The following is an 11,115-nucleotide window of genomic DNA, read 5'->3' as shown; positions in this document are numbered from 1 at the left end:
CAATAAACAATTCTATTTCAAATAAAAGCCAAGAATAGGGATAGGCCAAAACAACACATTATGCTTTAAGTTTGTCGTAGTTTGTTTTTCCTTAAAAATGAGTTTTATAAAAAAAAGGAACGATACAATCGTTATTTACGTAGTTGTTTCCTTATTTTGTACCGCATTAGATGATGTAAAAAGTGTCAAAACTAGTCTTACCATTAATGCGGGCACCACCTGATATCAATGAGTTGAATTTCCCGTGTCTCATCCGGAAGAGTAGTGACGAGTTACAATTAATAAGTAAGTACATATTTTTACCAAATTTCATCTTCCAATTTTCTGTTCTTGTAACTTTTGTAAGGTTATTTAATTCGTCATTCACTATATTGAGTTCAAACTTTTACATTTGCATGATGTAAAATAGTCTATATAGATCATATCATGACGAAAGGACTCCCTATTGAAAAAAAACACGTATAATTGTACGTATAATAATACGTATAATTATACGTATTATTATACGTATTATTATATGTACAATTATACGTATAATAAGACATACGAATTTGAAACAAGAATTATACGTATAATTATACGTATAATAATACGTATAATTAATTATACGTATAATAATACGTATAATTATACGTATAATTATACGTATAATTATAATTCTATTAAAAATAGAATAATAGAATAGAATAGATTAATTAGTAGCAAAATTGCGCTGAAAATTTTTAGAAATTTTAAAATGCAAATTAAATTTCACGAAAAAAAATATCGTCGAATGTCAATTCAAGCAGTCACCCATCCAAGTACTAACCGCGTCCAACGTTGCTTAACTTCTGTGATCTGATGAGAACTTGTTCCTTCGCCTTGGTGTTTCCGCTGTCTTGTCTTGATTAATAACTTTGTCGTATAAGTATCACTAAAAGTGAGGTTAGGTGCGATACAATACTTATACGACAAAGTTATTAATCAAGACAAGACAGCGGAAACACCAAGGCGAAGGAACAAGTTCTCATCAGATCACGGAAGTTAAGCAACGTTGGACGCGGTTAGTACTTGGATGGGTGACTGCTTGAATTGACATTCGACGATATTTTTTTTCGTGAAATTTAATTTGCATTTTAAAATTTCTAAAAATTTTCAGCGCAATTTTGCTACTAATTATTCTATTATTATTCTATTCTATTATTCTATTTTTAATAGAATTATAATTATACGTATAATAATACGTATAATTATACGTATTATTATACGTATAATTAATTATACGTATTATTATACGTATAATTATACGTATAATTCTTGTTTCAAATTCGTATGTCTTATTATACGTATAATTATACGTATAATAATACGTATAATTATGCGTATAATTATACGTATAATTATACGTATAATAATACGTATAATTATACGTATAATAATACGTATTATTATACGTACAATTATACGTGTTTTTTTTCAATAGGGCTACACTACTTGTAAGATCGCGTCATTGCTTAAAGATGAAATTATGGTTATTCTGTATAAATTCTGTATAACTGAAGCACGTCACTAGTTTCACAGAAGACGATCACAGTACTCGTTCAACTTTTAGTCCTTGATACCGGCTTCATGAGATTCTTACGATTGAATCTCATGCCTTTAACGTCTGCCCAATCACAATTATTTTTAGAGAACTTTTGGAACGGCCGAATCTCACGGACGGGCGACATCACGATACACCTTGTACCGGATTTACAATCGCAAAGAAGCAGTTGTACAAGGCGTGCATCGGTTTTAATACATGAAATTTAGGACGTTTGAAAGGATACTTTGATGAGTTGAAAATTCGTATGAGGAAATGTATTTCTCAATACATTTGTCAATCTCTGCTGCTTTATAGAAATTATTTAAGGCCATTAAACTTTACTTAATAAAGTAGGCTTAGCTTTTGTTATGGTTGCGAAACAAGGTGTTAGAACCTTCAGTTTTCTATATGAAAACTTAAAGTCTTTTATTTTACCAACGAACTGCATTTTAAGTCATTGACCGAATATGAGTTCTTGGTACTTGTTTCTGCTAATTGTTGTACGTGTGTAGTTCTATTAATTCAGCAGGTTAGAGTTGACTTGCATTTGTGATAATACTCTCTAAATTTGAATCAGTGAAAAAGTCACTGGTCTCAAATCAGTCGCTAAATTTTAGCTATTTGAATCAGTATCATTTCACTGATTTTCAGTCGAAGTAATTGATTCTCCAGTGAAACGTCACTAACTGTCAGTGAAAACCACTGATTCAAATAGCTAGAATTTAGCGACTGATTTGAGACCAGTGACTTTTTCACTGATTCATATTTAGAGAGTAATGAAAGTGAAAAGCAAGGAATGACGAGGGATTATTTTATTTATTTAAAAGAACCGACACATGCCAAATATTGTTTGATAACACACTTTGTTTTGTAAAACGGTTTATTTTCAACCTTTAATAAGATGGTTAAATTAATTTATTTCTTCACATCAGTGTTGAATCTTTATTGTTATAAAGAATAATAATATCCTAAAACAAAAGGACAGTTTAATAATGCGCTAAACAATGATTTTGATTTGTGAATGCGACGAGAATTGAGTAGTTTAGTTTAGTGTAGAAATTGAATGTTAATAATTATTTAGTTAATAATATACATACATACATACATACATACATACATATATATATATATATATATATATATATATATATATATATTTTTTAATAGTTAATCGATCAAAACCAAGATTAAATTAAATATATTGTCAATTTAAACCACCCAAAACTGTACTTACAAAAATTTTGACTATCACTACATAATGGGTGTTTTCGGCATTCACTCAGAGTTAACTCTAGAGTTAACAGTGGTGCTCAATGATATTATCTTTGAAAATTTATTTACCTAAATAAAATAATTGATTTTCTATTTTCATCACCCTGAGTTTGAAGTTAGTTGTCCTTGTTTGCTTACTTTTTTTAATTTATACGTATTTTTAGGGTTCCGTACTCGGTTCGGAACCCTATTAATATCGGTTTTTTTGAAATCGTGTACCCCCCCCCCTAGCGGCCACATAAATTTATCTGGAGGGCTGAAAATTAGTACACATATGTATTTTCGCGTGTAGATTACAGGAAAATTATAGCGAACTTGATTGGAATTGATTAACATAGCGTTGTCAAGGAAAAACCATGAATTTTTACGAAAAATGCCTAAAAATGACTATGTACCCCCCCCCTAGCGGCCACATCTTTTGACATAAAGAGCTCAAATTTGACACACTTACGTATTTTTACGTGAAAATTACAGGAAAATTATAGCGAACTTGATTCGGATCAATTTACATAGCGTTGTCAAGGAAAAATCAAAAATTTCGAAAAAAATAATTTATTCTCCCTAGCGCACACAATATTCAACCCAGACAGATCATATTTAGTATACAAATGTATTTTTACGGGAAAAATACAGGGGAAAAAAAGCGGTCACGATTAGAGTTGATGATTAACTTTTTATCAAGTTTTTCAAGAAAAAATGACAATTTTAGGAAAAAAATGTATTTTTCCACCAAAAACGAACAAAATTTTATTTAAAGGAAATTAAATTTATATATTTTAACGTATTTTTACGTGTAGATTACAAAAAAAATATAGCGAGCATGATTGGAGTTGATTATCATAGCGTTGTCAAGGAAAAACCATGAATTTTTACGAAAAATACCTAAAAATGAGTATGTACCCCCCCCCCCCTAGCGGCCACATCTTTTGACATAAAGAGCTCAAATTTGACACACTTACGTATTTTTACGTGAAAATTACAGGAAAATTATAGCGAACTTGATTCGGATTAATTTACATAGCGTTGTCAAGGAAAAATCAAAAATTTCGAAAAAAATGATTTATTCTCCCTAGCGCACACAATATTCAATCCAGACTGTTCATACTTGCTGTAAAACTCAATTTTTGCGTGAAAAATACAGGGAAAAAATGTAAGCGCGATTGGAGTTGATGATCAATTTTTATCAAATTTTTGAAGAAAAATGATAAATTTAAGAAAAAAATGTATTTTTCTGCAAAAAACGAAAAAAGTTTATCTAAAGTGATTCAAATTTATATATTTTGACGTATTTTTACGTGTAGATTACAAAAAAAATATAGCGAGGATGATTGGAGTTGATTTTTCTGGAATTAATAAACAAATTTTATTTTTTAGATAACTTTCGATTTTTCCTTGACAAGCAGCTACTAGCCTTATATCAATATCTTAAGTTTTATCTCTTTTTAACTTAGAAAGATAAAATTTAATATTCAATATATTTTTAAAATGTAAATACAATAAAAATATTGCGAGTTGAAATAAAATTATGTTTCTTATATTTTTTTAGTAAAATATTTTTTAAAAAATAAAATCGGACAAGTGCGAGTTACACTCGCACTGAAATCGAGGGTTCCGTACTCGAAGCGATCTTATTTGGTATAAAAACAAATGTTTAAAAAATATGTGTTGTATGACAAATAATATAAGTGATACGAAGAGGAACAATTTTCTTGAATTTTACAAAATTGTTCCTTTTTGTATCACTTATTTTATTTAACATACAACACATATTTTTTAAACATTTGTTTTTATACCAAATAAGTTCGCTTCGAGTACGGAACCCTCGATTTCAGTGCGAGTGTAACTCGCACTTGTCCGATTTTTTGTTTTTCATTTAAAAATGGAACATATTTTTGCTACCCATAAACGTGTTATTTTTTTAAAGTTTATAGTTTTCAAATTTTTCATTATTTCCCTAACTTTAATTAATCTGAATTGTTTAAGGAACTAGATTATTTATTTTAATTAAAGTTGTTTTTTATAAATAAAAAGTTAAAATAATTTTTAATAAAAATAAATTATTATGTTTCAATTTACACTTTTCAAAACAAACAATCCGTTCACAAATTTTGTCGGCCATTAAAGGTTAGGACTGACCCTTTTTCTTTACTCTCGCAAGAAAACAGAGTTAACTCTGGGTCATCTTGTAATAAATTTTTGGGGACTTTTATGAAATCTAGAAACAAAAAATTTTATTTTAACATTGCATTACTAGAATAAAAGGCCCGTTTCACATGTTGTTACAATTGCAAACCCTGCGCCAATCAAAATGAATCGTCTATGCCAAATTGCCAATCAACAACGTTCACAACCAACAGACGAACTGAAAATCAAAATTTACATTTGAGCACCACTGCTAACTCTAGAGTTAACTCTGAGTGAATGCCGAAAACACCCAGTGATAACAAAATTAATAACCTGAATTAAATATAACAATAATAATCATACTGGTAATTAAAATCCTTTAATGTAAGCGAAGAAATATTGAAGTAGAATTTTCTTTAATTCGTGCTGTAGTTTTGCATGTGACCATATTTATTATGAATTTATAGGAATAGGTCAATTTTCTTGACAGAATCCCTGAAAGATGAGAAAAGTATATTAACTTGGTTTTAAGTATTTTATCTTAATTAAAAATGATTGCTCTGGGGAAAGCCTTATAGAAATAACTTATTATTTTCATGTAAATTTTGAATTAAGAAGTAGGTATTTTATTACGCGGTTGTTATTTATTTTAAAATTGAGCTTTGTAAGAAGCAAAAATTCATTTTTTTTAGCAAAAACAGTTGCAAAGGTAATCTGTTTTTAGAATATATTTCGAATAACAATTTTTCTTAACTTGTATTCAATTATTCTTACTATGGAATTATTAATAATATTTGTTCTATATATTTATCTAAAGACAATGTTTAATAGAAATAAAAATAGAATATTTACTGATTTCAAATTACAACAATTTTTTTTTTTAAATTCTATTAGGTTTTAATAAAACTTTAGAATATGTAATTGGATTCAGTAAAAAGTGTTCAATGTCAAAATATTATGACTGCATTATGATTCTATAAATTTTTAATTCGATTTTCAACAGAAACAAAAATATAACTATAATGTTAATTAATGGTACGAAATTTTAAATGATCCAGGAGTAGGATTACGAATAGCGCTAATCGCTCTTTTTTTTAAACCCGTGAATGTTATTTGCAAATTTTTTTTGTGGCCACCTTATTTTTAGTTAATAAAATAGTGATTAAAAATAAATGAGATATAAGTTTTAATTTCAACCATTGCAATATTGTATACACTTTATTTTATTTGTAGATGAATGTGTAAACTACTTATAACAATAATTTTCATAAAGTTTTTCTTCAGTAAGTTCTTCCAAATTATTCGTTTGGTTTTCTTTTTGCAATTATAAACAATTATTTGATTAATCATTTTTATTATTCGAGTAAATATAACCTGAAGCCATAACTTTTAATTTTAAAGTTTCCGTTTTAAAAAGTACACATTATATAAATTTTAGCTTCGAGTTTTACCAGGAAAACAATTGTACCATCCTAAATCTATTAAAATGGTACCATTTTTTTTGAGTCACTCGATAGCTAGAAATTTTTTTTTTTTTTAAGTGAATGTAGCTTCAAATTGCTAGGTAGCGAAATCCTTGCAGCGCTGTTGCTATTCTTAATCCCACTACAGTTGTTCAATTTCAGACAAAAATTATTTTAATTCTTTCATTGTTTATAATATTAATTATTTAATAATTTTATGATATTTATTTAATTTTATTATATATAATAATGATTGTTGTTTTTATAACAATTATCATAAAATAATACAATAGCTTATTATTCACTTTGAATAATTTTTTTTTTTTACCAAATTTATTTTGTTTATCACAAATTATTATTATTATTATTTTTTTTAAGAAAAAAAACATAACTTTAGAACAAGATAGTTTTAACAAAATAAAGAAAGGATATAATTTAAAAAATTTTCAATTAGAAGAATGATAATCCATTATTTGAAAAATTTGTCTAGAATAATAATAATTGTTCAACAACTTATTTGTTTTAGGACAAAAGAAAACAAACTTTTTCATTCAAGGTAATATCAGAAAGTCAAACATCCTTCTATTTTTATAATAATTTAATTGATTACAATTATATTATTATAATTATTCTTCTCTTATAATTTCTTCTCTTCGGTCACAACAACCAAAATAAATACAACGAAAATCAAATCTAATATTTATTAAGTTTTTTTTTTATTTATGAGATCGTTTCCTGGATCGAAAGAATATCATTATCATTTCTCATATGTCTATCTCTACTGATGATTAAGGATAGGCTGAATTAAACAACTCTATAAATTCACTTGTGTTTATTACATAAAAATTAACTTTTCAGAGATTCTATTACAATTTAGTTTTTCCTTCAATTATCAGTTCATTAAGAATTTAAACATGAATTTAGTTTTGAATTATAGTTTGGTTGTAATTTCAAATTCTTTTTGTCTTTATTCAATACACAATTCTATTTCAAATAAAAGCCAAGAATAGGGATAGGCCAAAACAACACATTATGCTTTAAGTTTGTCGTAGTTTGTTTTTCCTTAAAAATGAGTTTTATAAAAAAAGGAACAATACAATCGTTACTTACGTAGTTGTTTCCTTATTTTGTACCGCATTAGATGATGTAAAAAGTGTCAAAACTAGTCTTTCTATTAATGCAGGCACAACCTGATATCAATGAGTTGAATTTCCCGTGTCACATCCGGAAGAGTACTATCGGTTCAAAATGTAAAGACCCCTGTCTTTGAAAGCTCATAACTTGGATAAAAAAAATCGTACGTTATTAAGACAACATGGAATCAGTAGCTACACTATTCCTACGTTTCTATACAGAATTGCAAATAACCAAAAAATTTTTTGTATTTGTTACAGATTTTTAAAGATTAAAAATACATGGTTTTTTGCATGGTTTTAACAAAGGGCAACTTTGAAAGCTTGTAGCTCATTCAATTTATATGATATCTTTAGGGTAAGTCCGGGGGAGTTGGCCATAGTTTTTTTAAAGGCATGTAAAAGTAAGAAGAAAGTGATTTATGTATTAACTTTTATTGCTAATTAAACATTGAACATTTAACTTACAAAAAATAATATAAATGAGAAATTTTTTAAATGCAAACAATCTTAAAATTAATATTTTCTAAAAAACGCGTTTGGCCATCTCTCCCGGAATGTACGGGGGAGATGGCCATAGGCGTACGGGAGAGATGGCCAATACTTTAAAATCATTCTTTGGCTTTCCGCTTTATCAGAATTCTTAATTTAAAGTGATTAATGTCTTCTTTTCTTCTTCTGACCACATTTCGAACATTTATCATTAAATTCAGTGCAATTTTCATGAAGCCAAAGGTGACAATCATTACACTGAATTCAGTCTTCGATAAGCGCTCTCTGTTTGTCTGTCTCACCAACACAACAAGTCTACAAGGTATTTTTTTGAGATATCAGAGTGGTTTCCAATTTATTTTTGTGTCCTGAAAACTATCCCGGGTTATAAAATTGCGTATCACGTCAGGATTTTGAGTAAAGTGGGGGTAAAGACTCCAAAACCCGTGTTTTTGAGGGTTTTCAGTATTTTTTTTCTCCTTAACCTGACGTGATAGAGACTTCTATATAGGTTTAAATTAAAGCTTATATCTTACACTTTAAGACTCATATGCGCAAGGAAAAAAAATTAGTTTGAAGTCACCTAAAAAGATTTTTGGGGTATTTACCCCCATTTTTTTCAAAATTTCAAATTTTTTTTAATCCTGCGTAAATGAGTCTTTTAAAGTGTACGATCTAAGCTTTAATTTAAGCATATATAGAAGTGTCTAGCACGTCTGGTTAAGGAATAAAAAAAATAATGAAAACCCTCAAAAACACTGTTTTTGGAGACTTTACCTCCACTTTATTCAAAATCCTGATGTGATACGCAATTTTGGAACCCGGAATCCGGTTCAGCACACAAAAATACATTGAAAACCACTCCGCTGTATATAAAAAAGTCTTACTTTTTAGACCTGTGTTATGATTGTTTATAAACGTTTTTAAGATTTAATTTGCCGCAGAATTAATGTTTTTTTAGCGAACACACGAATCTCAAGGGTGCCAATAACTTAAACAGTATGGCCATCTCACCTAATGTCAAGAGACAAATTGACACATCTAAAATTTAAATAAATAAATAAATTTTTTGAATAAATATAAATTTATGACAAAGCTTGGGTCATGTACTTTACAAAAAAACATGAAATTCAAAATTATTCTATAAAATAACATAACACCAGTAAGAAACGTAAACTCATCACTTTTTTTCCGAACTAGTCAAAATAACAAATCAGATTTTTACATACTTTTTCAATATTTTTCGTGAAGTTTTTTCTTTTAATTGTGTTTTGCCACAAAACAAAGCGAACTAATCTTTAATAAGCGATACCCAGCAGCAAATTCTATAAAATATTTGAATTGGACATCTCTCCCGCATGGCCAACTCCCCCGGACTTACCCTAACCCAATTTTTTTTAATAATATTTGATTCCTTCTTAAACATATTGTATAAATAAAAAGTCATTATTTTATTAACTTTTCGCTGTTAATTAAAACAAAGATAAAAAGCTATCTCTATCAAAAATAAACGCACAGGTTTGAGACAAAATTTAAATTATGTAAAATATGAAAATGGTTTAAAAACAATAAACAAAATATTGAAAAAAAATTTTTCAAAGAATTATTTATAAAAATATATTCAGTTTTTTGCTTTAATACCTCATTAAAGCAAGGTGCAGGCGGTCATAAATCTATTTCTCACAGGCGTAGAAGTTTAAAATTTTGAGCAACCCATTTTTTTATAACCTACGCAGGTATACCACAGAAAACCTCCATGTTAGTTTTCATCCATGAGTAAGAGGGAGACAGACTTATACGAAAAGCATACTTCCTATAACTTACAATGGAGGTTTTACCACAATAGAATATAGACACGCTCAATTCGTTTTTTTCAATAAAAAGTGAAGAAAAAAATTAACATAACCTATTATTATAGTTATTATGTTATTATCATAACATTTATATAAAAATGTGAAAAAATTTTGACCTACATATATATTTTTAAAAGCTTTTTTCCTGATCTTTCGAAAAATACAATTTTTTTTTTAAATTCAAAATTAACTTTTTTTTTAAATCAAAAATAATGTTGACTTTTTTTTGTTTTTTCTACCTCTTAAAATAAAAGTAAAAATGTATACTTTTAATAAAAATACCCAAGTAGCACGTAATATTACCGGATAATATTACAGGTTAATATTGCTGTAATATTACAGTAATATTACTGCAATATTACTGAATGTTACTGTAATATTACTGTAATGTTACTGCAACATTTCAGTAATATTAGTGCGATATTACAGTAATATTACCATGAGGCGGACATTTTAATATTACAGTGCTATTACGTGCTACACTGTAAAAAGAAAATACTAAAACAATACAGAAAAGTACTAAAACAGTACCGATTTTAAGTATCCAAATAGAACCAAATATCTAATAAAATCAAATTTTTCAAATGTTCCCGCGCTGCGCTGATGGCTCAGCTCTGGACTTTAGTTCGCTCAACGCCACAGGGAGGGCGAACATCATAACTGTTTCTCGCAGTTGAGGTGCCATTAGATTGGTATATAAGCAGTAATCGAAAATTTTTTTCTTGTCGAAATTTTTTTTTCTGCCCGATGTCTCTCCTGTTTATTGGATTTGAGACAAATTCTTTTTTGGAAGAAATGGTTTCACTAATACTTTGATGACCATTTTTTTATTTCAATTTAATTATTTTTTAATGAATGTAATAATTAATTTAATAATTATTTTAATTAATATGCCAAGAATGTTTAATTTTAATATTTAACAGAAATTCAAATCCAATATTCAGCCAACCTCTGTGACTGACCTTTATTATGCGCGGATATTTAAACATCAACTCAACCTCGTTTGGACCTCGCGACTCAAGTTCCCGAACCTCGTCAAGCGAGGTTCAGTCAAGGTTCAGGGAAGTTTCGGTGCTGTCCGGGTAGCTATAATACTATTTTAAAAATTAGTTTTAAATGAATTTTTAAGAAGTTCAATTTCTTTGAAAGACGATTTTGTGAGAAATATGTTTTTGCACATTGTACAATTTTAAGAATCTTAGTTTAGTTAGTTT

This window comes from Leptopilina boulardi, unplaced genomic scaffold (assembly GCF_019393585.1).
Source record: "Leptopilina boulardi isolate dan_hultmark-lab unplaced genomic scaffold, ZJU_Lbou_2.1 LbouV2_122, whole genome shotgun sequence".
NCBI lineage: Eukaryota > Metazoa > Arthropoda > Insecta > Hymenoptera > Figitidae > Leptopilina > Leptopilina boulardi.
Note: the sequence above shows the minus strand (reverse complement) of the source record.